Raw genomic sequence first — 13,926 nt, 5'->3', positions numbered from 1 at the left:
ACTTTGAGACATCTTCCTTTTTGACTTCCTTAAGCCTGATTGAGGTCAGGCTTTTTCAACACTGACGGTAACTTAGATTGAAAAATTACGGTAAATTGAATTGGTAAATGCCCCATCTTGCAGGTACCATCAAAGCTGTTGAGGCATTTACAACTCAATTTACCAATATCTAAATTACAATCAGTATTGAAAAAGGCTGATCCCTGTATTATAGCAATATTAAAAAAAATTGCATTTAATACAGTGCATTACCATGGGTCGAGACGTCTCAAAACTCTTCACAGGATATACTATAAAGCTGTGTATCTTGTGGGCAAACTTGGCAGCCATTTTGCACACAGCAATGTCCCACAAGCAGTTATAATAATCCTTGCATTTGGTATAGCGTCTTTTACATTGGAAGGATGTCCCAAACGGCTTCACAGGCTATACTGTGTGTTTTGTGGACAAACACCCAGACAATTATAAACAACAATGTCCCAAACACAGCCATGAAATGAATGAATAATTTAGTATGGGGACTGTTGGTCAGGAGACCGGGATAAAGTCCCTTCTCTTTTTGAATAGTATTCAGGTAGTCAGGTAGTCCAGGCTACCATCTCACCTGAAGGCGGCATCTCGAACAATGCAGCACACCCCAGAATTGCATTGGGGTGGCAGCTTAGACTACATGAATTCAATTCCCCAATGTGGGGCTTGATCCCACAACCTTCTGACTCAGGAGGCGAGAGTGCTACCAACTGAGCCATGCAGACACACAAATCATCATGAATCAACTTTATTGCATATTGTCAAGTCAAGCAAGCAAGAACTCTCCTCAGTAGGTACAATGGCTGGGTGGGTACCACAGTAGGGTAGATTTTACATGTTTTTGAGAAGGAATGTATTTGTTGAGCAGAGTAGCCCTTTCTTCCTTTGTAATTTAAAAAGTAGCTTAATGCTGTGATATAAGGGGACAGTAGGGTGGCTATTCTGAAAAGATGAGATGAGATGGGCCGAAGGGCTTTCTTCATCCAAACCAATCTTATGTTCTTAACGTCCAAAAAACTACCGGTCTGTAAGCATCTTGTCTTAACATCCAGGGTTCAGCAGACCGGCCCCCAACATATTCCCAGTTTTCCCTTCATTTTTCTATAAGATTGGTTATAGTGAGGACAAAACGTATAATGTAGTGGTCAGCACGTTCACCTCGCAAGCGAGCAGACCCAGGATTGATTCCCAGACAGGGCAAAACCTTAGGCAAGTTTCCTTACTCCACATGTCTCTGTTTTTCTAGCAGTAAATAGGAACCTGGTTGTTTAAATCAATTGGCGGATCATTTTCCAGGGGTAATAATCCCTAAAAAAAGGTTGGGTCACTCAATACATGATTGTTTGTGGGATATTGCTGTGTGCAATTGGCTGCCATGTTTCACCCACAAATACACAGTCAATTCACTTTACAATATATTCTGTGAAGCACTGTGAGAGCTATCAATGTTGTGATAAGGGGCTAAATGAAAAGCAAGAATTATTATTAAATGTGGCAATTCCAAAAGGTGGCTTTAGTCGTCAGCAAATGAGGCAATTTCATTCCTGACACTCTCCCAACATGGTGCACCAAGATACAACAACAACTTGCACTTAGATAGCGCCCTCCAGGCAGGGTAGCATCTCAGAGCGCTTAACAGCGATGGAGCCTGACTCTGAGCCGAGGGGGAGATGTGGCCATAGGCAAGGTCAAACAGGAAGGTTTTCAGGCAGGACTTGAGAAAGGGGAGAGAGGGGGCAAGGCAGAGGGATTGAGGGAGAGTGCTCCAGAGTTTCGGGGGGAAGTGGCTGAAAGTGCGACCTCCGATGGTGGGGTGGAGGGTGTAAGAGATGAGCAGGAGGCTGGTGCCAGTCGAGCAGAGGCACCAGGTGGTGGATTGGGGAATGAGGAAGTCAGAGAGGTAGGGAGGTGCTAAAGAGTGAAGGGATTTGAACACGAGTATGAGGAGCTTGAAGTTGATCCATTCGCTGATGAGAGCCAGTGGAGCCTGGCCAGGACTGGTGAGAAGTGAGTATGGAGTTTGGCTTGGGTCAGTATGTGATCCAAACCAGTATGGGCCAGTCGAGCGGAGGCACCAGGTGGATTGGGGAATGAGGAGGTCGGAGAGGTAAGGAGGTGCCAGGGAGTGAAGGGATTTGAACACAACTGTGCGGATCCATTTGGCTATTTGGCCCATCAACAAGAACAAGTTGCACTTATATAGCGCCCTCCACACAGGGTAGCGCCTCAGAGCGCTTCCTCTCCATAGCTCTCATCATTTATAATGATTTATAATTATATAATTATAATCATTTATAATTATAGTTAGGCCTTCCCAACTTCTCCCTCCATAGGCTACAGATGATCCAGAACTCTGCAGCCTGTGTCCTCTCCCGCACTAGGCACTGCGACCCTATCACCCCCATCCTTGCCCAACTCCACGGGCTTCCCGTCACACAGAGGATACAGTTCAAGATCCTGATCCTTACCTTCAAAGCCCTCCACGGTGTTGTTCCCCCTACCTCTCCAACCTCCTAACTCCCTACCACCCTGATCACTCCCTCCACTCAGCGGGTTCTGTCCTGCTTCACGTCCCCCGCCTTGCTCGCCCCACTATGGCAGGCAGGCCTTCCGCCATTCTGCACCCACCCACTAGAACTCGATCCCGCAGTCCCTCCATCTCGTCCCCTCCCTTGCCACCTTCAAGACCCATCTCAAGATCCTACTTTTCGGCCGTGCCTTCGATCTCCCTGCTTCCTCCCCTGCCCTCCACCCTCCCCCACCCTGACCTCCAGCTCAGTCTGTAGTCTATAACTCTGTCTGTCCAGCACCTTGGGACGTCCTCCCAACATGGAAGGCACTATATAAATGTAATTTTGTTGTTGTTGTTATAAGTTATCACTTTTATCTTTGATTGAGCTCAAAATTATAGTCCGCAACTATTGTGAGGCGCATGTGCGAAAGCTCACAGTGGTGAGGATAAGTTTATGTGATTAAAGGTGGGAGATGCAGTTTGACTCAGAGAAATGTAAAGTTACAACAACAACAACAACAAGATTCCATTTATAGAGCGCCTTTCACGTCAGGAGGACGTCCCAAGGCGCTGCACAGTTGGGTCATGACCCGAGCAGGGGGAAATGGTCAGGGTGAGGGGAGGGAAGGGAGGGAGAGAGGAGGGGGGAAATGGTCAGGGTGAGGGGAGGGAAGGGAGGGAGCGAGGAGGAGGAAGAGAGTCGAGAGGGGAGCTGAAGGCACGGTCAAAGAGAAAGGTTTTGAGACCGGCCTTGAAGGAGGAAAGGGAGGAAGCAAGGCGAAGGCACTGGGGGATGGAGTTCCAGAGCCTGGGGCTGAGAGGCTGAAGGCCCGACCACCGATGGTAGGGCGGTTGGGGCGGGGACGTGGAGCAGACCGGAGCCAGAGGAACGGAGGGTACGGGCAGGTAGGTAGGGGGATAGTAGGTTGGAGAGGTAGGAGGGAGCAAGGCCGTGAATGGCCTTGTAGGTGAGGATGAGGATCTTGAAATCAATCCTCTGGGGGATGGGGAGCCAGTGGAGGCGAGCGAGGGTGGGAGTGATGTGGTCGCGAAGCCTGGTGCGGGACAGTACACGAGCTGCAGAGTTCTGAATGACCTGCAGCTTGTGGAGGGAGGTGCCGGGAAGGCCGGCGAGGAGAGAGTTCCCATAGTCCAGCCTTGAGGTGACAAAGGCGTGAACCAGGGTTTCAGCAGCGTGAGGGGTGAGGTAGTGCCGTAATCTGGCGATATTCCGGAGGTGATGGAAGGCGGTGCCAGTTGTGGTGCGGATGTGAGGGAGAAAGGACAGCTCAGGGTCGAACAAAACGCCGAGGTTCCTGACTGGCTTTGAGAGGTGGAGAGTGCAGCCTTGGATGCTGATGGTGTCAGCGCCTGAGGTGCGGAGGCGCTGACGTGAGCCAATCAGGAGGGCCTCGGTTTTTCGCACGTTGAGCTGAAGAAAGTTGTCTCTCGTCCAGGACTCGATGTCGGACAGGCAGGCTGTCAGGACATCGGTGGTCGTGGAGTTGAGAGTAGAGGAGGAAAGGTAGAGTTGGGTGTCATCCGCATACATGTGGAAGTTAACCCCATGTTTGCGGATGATGTCACCAAGGGGGAGCATATAGAGGGTGAAGAGGAGGGGACCGAGGACAGAGCCCTGAGGGACACCACATGAGACAGTACGGGGGGTGGAGGAGAAGCCATTCGTTGAGACGAAGTGAAGACGGTGGGAAAGGTAAGAGCTAAACCATTCAAGGACAGTGCCTTGAAGGTTGAGGTGGGAGGACAAGCGGTGGAGTAGGATAGCGTGGTCGACCGTATCGAATGCTGCCGATAGGTCGAGGAGGACGAGGAGACAGAGGGAGCCCTGGTCACAGATGGTCAGGATATCATTGGTGACCTTGACCAGGGCAGTTTCTGTGCTATGAGCAGCACGGAAACCTGACTGAAGGGGTTCGAAAAGAGAATGGGTGGAGAGGAAAGAGCGCAGTTGGGAGGCGACAACTCTTTCCAAGACCTTGGAGAGAAAGGGGAGGTTGGAGATGGGCCGGTAGCTTGATAGCTGCGACGCATCAAGGGAGGGTTTTTTCAGGGTGGGCGTGATGATGGCAGTTTTTAATGGAATGGGGACAGAGCCAGAGGAGAGGGACAGGTTTATGATGTCAGTGATGTGTGGGGCAAGAAAATGGAGCTGGGAGATAAGGAGTGGAGTGGGGATGGGGTCAAGGGAGCAGGTGGTTGGTTTTAGGGATAGGATGAGTTCAGTGACAGAGGGTGGGGAAACGGGTACGAAGGTGTGTAGGGGAGGATGGGTAGGAGTCGGAGTGTGGGAGGGAAGGGGTGGGTGGTGGGTGGAAGTTATAAGATTCATCAGAAGAATGAACAATGTGGACCATGTACTGAAAGGAAATATACTTTTAATAACAATCGTTGCTTTTAATACAGTGCCTTTCACATTGAGTGGATGTCGCAAAGTGCTTTAAAGGATTTAGTATAAAGTGTAGTAACTGTAGCTCAGTGGTTAGAGCACTCGCTTTGCAAGCGAGAGACCTGAGTTCAATTCCAGGCAGAGGGCGAAACCTTGGGCAAGTTTCCTTACTCCACACAGAGCCTAATAATAATCCCTCCAAAACCAAAAACAATAATAAATTGATCATTTTTAATCTACGACTGTTTGTGGGACATTGCTGTGCGCAATTGGCTACCGCGTTTGCCCACAAATATACAGTCAATTCACTTTACAGTGTGTTCTGTGAAACGCTTTGGGACGTCCTCCCGACGTGAAAAGCGCTATATCAAATGCAAGGATTATTATTATTATTATTATAACTGGGTATTTTGTAGGCGAACATCAGATATTGGAACAGAAGAATAAACTAGAAGTTAGGTCAGTTCGATCTCAAATTTGTTTGTGGAGTGGAGTGGAGTGGAGCCTGGACAGAACTGGTGAGAAGTGAGTGTGGAGTTTGGCTTGGGTCAGTATGTGGGCGGCAGAGTTCTGAATGAGCTGGATCATTTGAACAGTGCAGCTGGGGAGACTGGCGAGGAGTGTGTTGGATTAATCGAAGCAGAAGGTGACAAACGCATGCACGAGGGTTTTGGCTGCATTTGAGGTAAGGTACAGTCGGAGACAGGCAATGTGGCGGAGGCGGAAGGAGTCAGTGCTGGTCGGGGACTGGATAAGGAGGAGCTGGGGGTCGAACCAGGCACTTAGATTGTGCACTGGTTCGGTGAGCATGAGGGGAGCCCATGGAGGTTGAGGAGTTCAGATCCTCAGAAGTGAAGACGTTGACGGGAGCCAAGGAGTATGGCTTTAGTCTTGGCCACATTCAGCTACAGGAAGTTTACACTCATCCAGGCCCTAATATCTGCCAGACAAGCTGATAGAATATTGGCGGAACTGGAGTTGGTACTGGAGGAGGCAAAGTAGATTTGTGCGTCATCTGCATACATGTGGAAGTTTATCCCATGTCTGCGGATGACATTGCCCAGAGGGAGCATATAGATAAGGAAAAGAAGAGGTACAAGGAGGGAGCTCTGGGACACCCTGCAGGTGACCGGGCAGGGCCAGGAGGAGAAACTATTTGCTGAGATGAAATGAAGGCATTTGGTTAAGTAGGATTCATTATTCACCCATTCATTATTCGAACCCCTTCAGTCGGGTTTCCGTGCTGCCCATAGCACAGAAACTGCTCTGATCAAGGTCACCAATGACATCCTGACCATCTGCGACCAGGGCTTCCTCTGCCTCCTCGACCTATCGGCAGCATTCGATACGGTCGACCACACTATCCTCCTCCACCGCTTGTCCTCCCACCTAAACCTTCAAGGCCCTGTCCTTGAGTGGTTTAGGTCGTACCTCTCCCACCATCTTTACTTTGTTTCCACGAACGGCTTTTCCTCCACCCCCCGCACTGTCTCGTGCGGTGTCCCTCAAGGCTCTGTCTTTGGTCCCCTCCTCTTCACCCTCTATATGCTCCCCCTGTGGTGACATCATCCGCAGACATGGGGTCAACTTCCACATGTATGCAGATGACACCCAACTCTACCTTTCCTCCTCTACCCTCAACTCACGACCACCGATGTCCTGACAGCTGCCTGTCCGACATCGAGTCCTGGACGAGAGACAACTTTCTTCAACTCAACGTGTGCAAAACTGAGGCCCTCCTGATTGGTTCACGTCAGCGCCTCCGCACCTCAGGCGCTGACACCATCAGCATCCAAGGCTGCACTCTCCACCTCTCAAAGCCGGTCAGGAACCTCGGGGTTCTGTTCAACCCTGAGCTGTCCTTTCTCCCTCATATCCGCACCACAACTGGCACCGCCTTCCATCACCTCCGGAACATCGCCAGACTACGGCACTACCTCACCCCTCACGCGGCTGAAATTCTGGTCCACGCCTTTATCACCTCAAGGCTGGACTATGGGAACTCTCTCCTCGCCGGCCTTCCCGGCACCTCCCTCCACAAGCTGCAGGTCATTTAGAACTCTACAGCTCGTGTACTGCCCCGCACCAGGCTTCGCGACCACATCACTCCCACCCTCGCTCGCCTCCACTGGCTCCCCATCCCCCAGAGGATCAAATTCAAGATCCTCATCCTCACCTACAAGGCCATTCACGGCCTTGCTCCCTCCTATCTCTCTGACCTACTATCCCCCTACTTACCTGCCCGTACCCTCCGTTCCTCTGGCTCCCATCTGCTCCACATCCCCCGCCCCAACCGCCCTACCATCGGTGGCCGGGCCTTCAGCCTCTCAGCCCCTAGGCTCTGGAACTTTATCCCCCAGTGCCTTCGCCGCCTCCTCCCTTTCCACCTTCAAGGCTGGTCTCAAGACCTTTCTCTTTGACCGAGCCTTCAGCTCCCCTCTCGACTCTCTACCCCATCCTCGCTCTCTCCCTTCCCTCCCCTCACCCTGACTATTTCCCCCTCCTCACTCCCTCCCTCCCCTCACCCTGACTATTTTCCCCCCTATGCTTGGGGTCCTGACCCAACTGTACAGCGCCTTGGGACGTCCTCCCGACGTGAAAGGCACTCTATAAATGGAATCTTGTTGTTGTTGTTGTTGTAGGACTCGAACCATGCAAGTTCGGTCCCATGAAGGTGGATGAGGTAGGAGAGGCAGTGGAGGATGATGGCGTGGTCGACTGTGTCGAACGCGGCAGAGAGATACAGGAGGACGAGGAGCCAGAAGGAACCCTGGTCATAGATAGAGAGAATGTCGTTTGTGACTTTGACAAGCGCTGTCTCTGTGCTGTGGGCAGAGCGAAAACCAGACTGCAGGGCCTCGAGGAGGAAGTGGAGGGAGAGGTGTGACCGAAGTTGATCTGCAACAATGCATTCCAGGACTTTGCCAGGGAAGGGTAGGTTGGAAATGGGAGGGTAGTGTGAGAGATTAGAGGGATTGAGGGTGGGTTTTTGAGGAGGGGTGTGATGACAGCAGTTAGCAGGGGAATGGAACAGAGCCTGAGAGAGAAACTGGTTGACCATGTCGGCCGGCAGGAGGGAGAGAAGGGGGAGTTGAGTGACCAGCAGCTGGGTGGGGAGGGGATTGAGAGAGCAGGTTGTGAACTTCATGCGGATAATTGTGGTTGAGAGGGAGGAGGGAGAAATGAGGGCAAAGGAGTATAAGGAGGGGGGAGTGGCAGGAGCCATGGCGGAGGGAGAACGTGGTGTGGATGGCCTGGGTTGGGTGGAAGGGGACATGGGAGGGGGTGAACGATGCAGCTAGGCGGATGTTTTCAATCTTTGAGGCGAAGAAGTCTAGGACAACTTTACACTTGGCATTTGACGTGAGGATAGAGGGAGCTTGAGGGGCTGCACAGAGGAGGTGAAAAACAGCATCTTTGGATTGTTGTTTGCCTCCAGGATGACTTTGGAGTAAAAGTCAGTTTTGGCCTGTGAAAGGGAGAAGCGGTGGTTGAGGAGGTGCTCGAGCCACAGCTGGCGGTGAATTATAAGGCCAGATTTCTGCCATCTGCGCTCGAGCATCCGGGTTTGTGATTTAAATGAGCGGAGATGAGTGTTGTCCCAGGGGGAGTGGGTGGGTTTGGAAACAATCCTGGATTTCAGGGGAGCCAGGAATTCAAGGCTGTGGAGAGACGGTCATTCAGCAGCTTGACGTCTGTATCAGGATTGCTGCGGATGGAGGGCCAGAGGGAGAGGAGGTCTGAGGAGAAGGCATTTGTAAGGGATTCAGAGAAGCTTTTTCCTGGGGCGGAAAAAAATGTTGGAGGACTTGGAAGAGGGGAGGGTGATGTGGGAGGAGAGGGAGATGAGGAAGTGGTCCGAGATGCCCTTGTCCGTGGTTGACAGGTCGGAAGTGTCAAGGCCATGCTTGATGACGAGTTCAAGGGAGTGGCCACGGTTGTGGGTCAGCGAGTTGATAACTTGGGTATGCGGTGAATGCAGCTTTCTTGCTGTATCCTAGGAACAGGAATAAAGCCTGCCTTTAATTAATTAATTAATTGACGCTGCAATACCATGAAGTTGGCTTCAGACTCCAAAACAGAGCAATCATAAATGCATAATATACTGTTAAATTAACATGAAAAATAATAGATCCCACTCATTAATCCATACATTGGAATCTATTGAGACATTTTCTCAATCTTCTCATTTCACCCACAAAGCATTATATACAGTCAATTCACTTTACAATATGTGAAGCGCTTTGAGACATCTCGAAGACATGATAAGGCGCTATATCAAATACAATGATTATTATTATTATATGCCCTTATATGACTTCTGTGAAATGCCAAATTCATAGGTTGTCCTTTCTCCCCATCCTGCCCCAAATTGGTTGGCAACCTACAACAACAACAACAACAAAATGACATTTGTGTAGCACCTTTCACATCATTTGCATGTGGTGGGTGAACAAATGAGGAGGAATGTTAAGAGCTGAATGATACCAGTCAAAGCTGTTTTTAACACAATAGCAGGTCACACAAAGATCCTGTCGATAGCAACTTCAATGCCATTGCTTTTTGTCAGAAAATGAATTTGTATTTCTGTTCGTCCGAAAAGGATATATTTACAGCGAATTTAACGTCAATCTCGTGCACAGTACTTCATTCAAAATAATACAAGAGCAACAGCAGATGAGTGAATGAATTGTACAAGACTGTAAAGTGGTTTGAAAGCCCATTAAAATAAGTTGATGTAAGAAATCCTTGAAAGAGCAGTCGTGTACAATTGAAAAGGTTAGATAATCATTAGATAACCAAATGAAGTTTCTTAAATTGCTGTCACCATGGAAACACTTGCTTCAGACTCTTTGCTTAGTAATAGAAATAGTAGCATTGATGTGCATCTTTGCTAAAAATAGGCACAATGTGATTCATCGATGTACTCAACTGTGAGCTGAGGATTTGATTCAGGCAAAACAATGTGGATCCAATTTAAATCCTGTTATCTACCCAATAACATTTTATGCCAAAAATATCTATTTGATGTTGTGTAAAGATGTGTTAACAATCCAAGCTCTGCTTTATGCTGCATGTATATTGAAATGCGTATTTCCACTTTATTCTTCTTCTGACAGGAATTGTAGTTGTTTGCTTTCCTCCTATCTTACTTTCAGGTCAATATCATCAAATAATGTGGGCACTCTTTACATTTAAACCTGAGGAATGTGGCATTCAGAAATAAACCTCAGCAGGTGACTGGGTTGAAATATACAGCAATATGGTACAATTTATATTTATATTCATATCACGTCTTTTGTGCTAGGAGGACTCCTCAAAGAGCTTGACAAACGTAGGTGGGCACTCGAGCTGAGGGTGGAAGCTGAGGGGCGTGGGGAGGGGAAAGAAGACTGAAAGCGTGATTAAAGAGGTATGTTTTGAGATGTGCCTTGAACAAGGTGAGAGCAGGAGTGAGGCGGAGGGATTCTGGGATGGAGTTTCAGAGAGTGTGGGCAGAATGGTTGAAAGCCTGCCTATCGATGGTGAGGTGGACAGGGCCAGGGGACATGAAGCAGGCATGGCTAGGGGATATTGCAGAGGTTGGGTGGGACAACACTATTGAGGGATTTGAATGTGAGAACGAGGATCTTCATTCAATCTGCTGTGCATGAATAATGCATATAAAAGAATAGTGGAGATGTCATTATCAGATTAGTCCAGGCTCCACTGGCTCCCAACGGATCGACTTCAAGATCCTCTCACTCATTTTCAAATCATGTCATTCCCTCGCAGCTCCCTACCAATCCAACCTCCTTATCCCCCACTCCACCACCCGCTGCCTCCACTCGGCTGGCTCTGGCCTCCCGTTTATCCTCATGCCCTCCATTCCACCATCAGAGGCCGTGCCTTCAATCACCATGTCCCAAAACTCTGGAATCCTCTCCCTCGATCCCTCCTAAAGACCTTCCTTTTTGATCGTGCTTATGGTCACCGACCCCTCCCTCTCCTCTTGGCTCGGTGTAGGACTCTGCTGCAGTAAAGCACTCCGGGACACTACCCCGCGTGAAAGGCGCTATATAATAATAATAATAATAATAATAATTGCAAGTTGTTGTTGTTGTTGATGTGAGGCTGTGTCAATTGATTGATTGATTATCTATGGGACTCACAAAACATCCACCAATAATTTTCCTCCGAAGAGAATGGATGGGCAAAATAAATGACAAGATTTCTTTTTAAGAAGTGGCAGGAATGATGATCCCAATACCTTTTATTTCCATTCTATACTTCATCATTTTAATTTCAACTTAAGAGGAAAGGGAATGATAAATCCAAATCACACTCAAAAGTAAACCTGAAAATTGAACAGCTGTGATGTGATGCTGAAATTTGGATCACTCTTAAAAGCTTTTTAAAAGTGGATTCATTCAGAGATTATTTGCTTCACAAGTTAACATAAGGCATTGATGCATTTACATTTAAAACATTTAATTGTCTGATTGTATCAGTTGTTCATTTTACAGGATAACCCTATGTGACTAAAGATCAAACCCATTTGGGGTTGTTCTGCTGTAATTCTCGTGAAATTACTGAACTTTTGGATGAGAAGAACAACACATTACATTTTTACAGCATCTTTTACATCAGGAAATCGTCACAGGTTCAAGGAGAAGGCCAGAATTCTACCATTCAGAAAAGAAACACAATTGTTCTTTCCACAACTAAACATTCAGTTTGTGGTATGGCTGAGTTCAGACCTGCTCAGTACAGATCTGGCGTCCTCGTATTTTACAGCACTTGCAAACTCCGTTGCTGTTTTGGTTTGTAACATCGGTAGTGGGGTGTTAAGTGAAAAGCGTAGATTTGAATAGATCTTTTGTTGCAACACGCTGAGCCAGATTTAGAGAATGAAAACAAGTACATTTCAGATTACCTTCAGCATGTAACTATTTCAGCAATATTTATACAATATTCAACAATATTTGTACAAGCGAAAGGACCTGGGTTTGATTCCCAGCAGGGCGAAACGTTGGGTTAGATGCTTTACTCTACATGCTTCTGTTTACCTAGCAGTAAGTAGGAATCTAATTATTAGTCAATTTGCAGATAGCTTTTCCGGAAATAATAACTCCTTAAACAAATAATAATTTTGATACTTAATCCATGACTGTTTGCGGGACACTGCTGCCACATTTTTCCAACAAAACATAGTCAATTCACTTTACAGTATATTCTGTGAAGCGCTTTAAACATCTAGAAGACGTGATAAGGTGCTATATCAAATGAAAGGATTATTATTATTAAATGAAAGGATGCTTTAAATTGCCAACTGATGCAGTGATCACTTCATTTAATCCCAGTTCAATTAACCAATGTCAGAGTCTTCATGAATGTTAGATAGATTTAATTGTATGTGGAGAAATGGCCACATCATTGCATCTGATATAATGCATCGTGATTTTCTGATCAATCATGCGATAGAAAATGTTTTCAAATGAAATGGTCAAACAAAAATAAATTGTGCTACATTCTGACAAAACATTGCAAAGTGTAAAGCTGGAGAGAAAGCCCATGCACATGGCAAAACTCACCAGATTACTTTTACTTTTGAATTTTCTCATGCGCACAGCTTGATTCTACGAAGAACTGTACATCTTGTTTCATTTTAATTTCACCTTTATTATTCCAACTAGGACATACAAAATTTAGAATGGCAGGACCCAGGCAAACTAATCTCATTGTTTTTCAGAGTAATTTACGCAGGAGTCTGAGGGGTTTGATGAAACTTCCTCAGACACAGATGGCAACCTATTTAGTAACTGGGAAGCTTGGTTTCCCAGGGAGCTAGAGAAGTCAATGTGAGGAATGTGTTCAATGAGGAGCTAAGTCATATTTATCCTGACAATGCTGCTCAATGGAATGCAGTTCCTGTTTCCACACTGCATCGCCTTCCCCCTTAAGACTACAATTAGCTTGCAGAAAAGCACAAATATTTTTTCTTTGACTATTCAAGCCGAAATGTAAACGTTGCTGAAATTAAGTCAGGTTCTGAGAACAACCTTCATTCTAATCTTAAAGGCACGGAAAGCTTTACACTGTATCTGATTTCAATATTGGTTACAACACATCAGAACTCTGAGAGAAGATCTGCTTTCTTCATTATTTATATAGACCTGCACCTGCTCACTTATTAAGGATCAGTCTACGGTGGAGATATAAGCTTGTGCACTGACAAGGGACATGTGATGTTCTGGATTTAGAAATGCGATCAATCCCTTCTCCATACTCAGGTCAACTGAATGGACTAATTTTAAAAAAAGTTTTCTTCAAATTGGCTCTGAAATATTAGCATTTCGTGCCTCAATGCTGACATGGAAATACCATAAAGAAGATTACATTCTCACAGAGGCACGTTTTTGTTCCTGTGCTGAACTGTAGGCGTTCAACAGCACTTTATATCAGGATGGTTAAGCTTTGGATTTGATAGATTGAGTCATATTTTATTAAACTGAATCAGACAATTACTATTAGATTCATTGCTCATCCTTGCCATAATAATTAACGTCACATTCTTAGTATTGTGGCTCTCTGCATCGTGTAATCCTCATACGTGTCATTTTGTTTAAATCTGAGTTCTCCTTTAAGCTTTCCATCAATCCTTAACCATATCCGCTTTCCTCCATCTCTCCAACATTGCTCACCTCCATCTTTATCTCACTCCCAAAGTATCCAAAACCCTTCTCCACACCTTTGTCACCTCCAGGTTTTACTTCTATAATGCTCTCTTCACCAGCCATCCTTGTTTAACCCTGCACAAGCTCCAGCTTACCTAGAACTCAGCAGTTTATCCTTTCCACATTGGCTTCACAAGCCTATCACCTGCTCCCTATTTCCCACAAATGGAATTCAGTATCCATAATCTAACTTTCAAATGCTTCCACGCCCGTTCCCCATCCTACCCATACAACCAAAGAATTTTACAGCACAGAAGAAG

This window comes from Callorhinchus milii, unplaced genomic scaffold (assembly GCF_018977255.1).
Source record: "Callorhinchus milii isolate IMCB2004 unplaced genomic scaffold, IMCB_Cmil_1.0 Scaffold2, whole genome shotgun sequence".
NCBI classification, from domain to species: Eukaryota; Metazoa; Chordata; class Chondrichthyes; order Chimaeriformes; family Callorhinchidae; genus Callorhinchus; species Callorhinchus milii.
Note: the sequence above shows the minus strand (reverse complement) of the source record.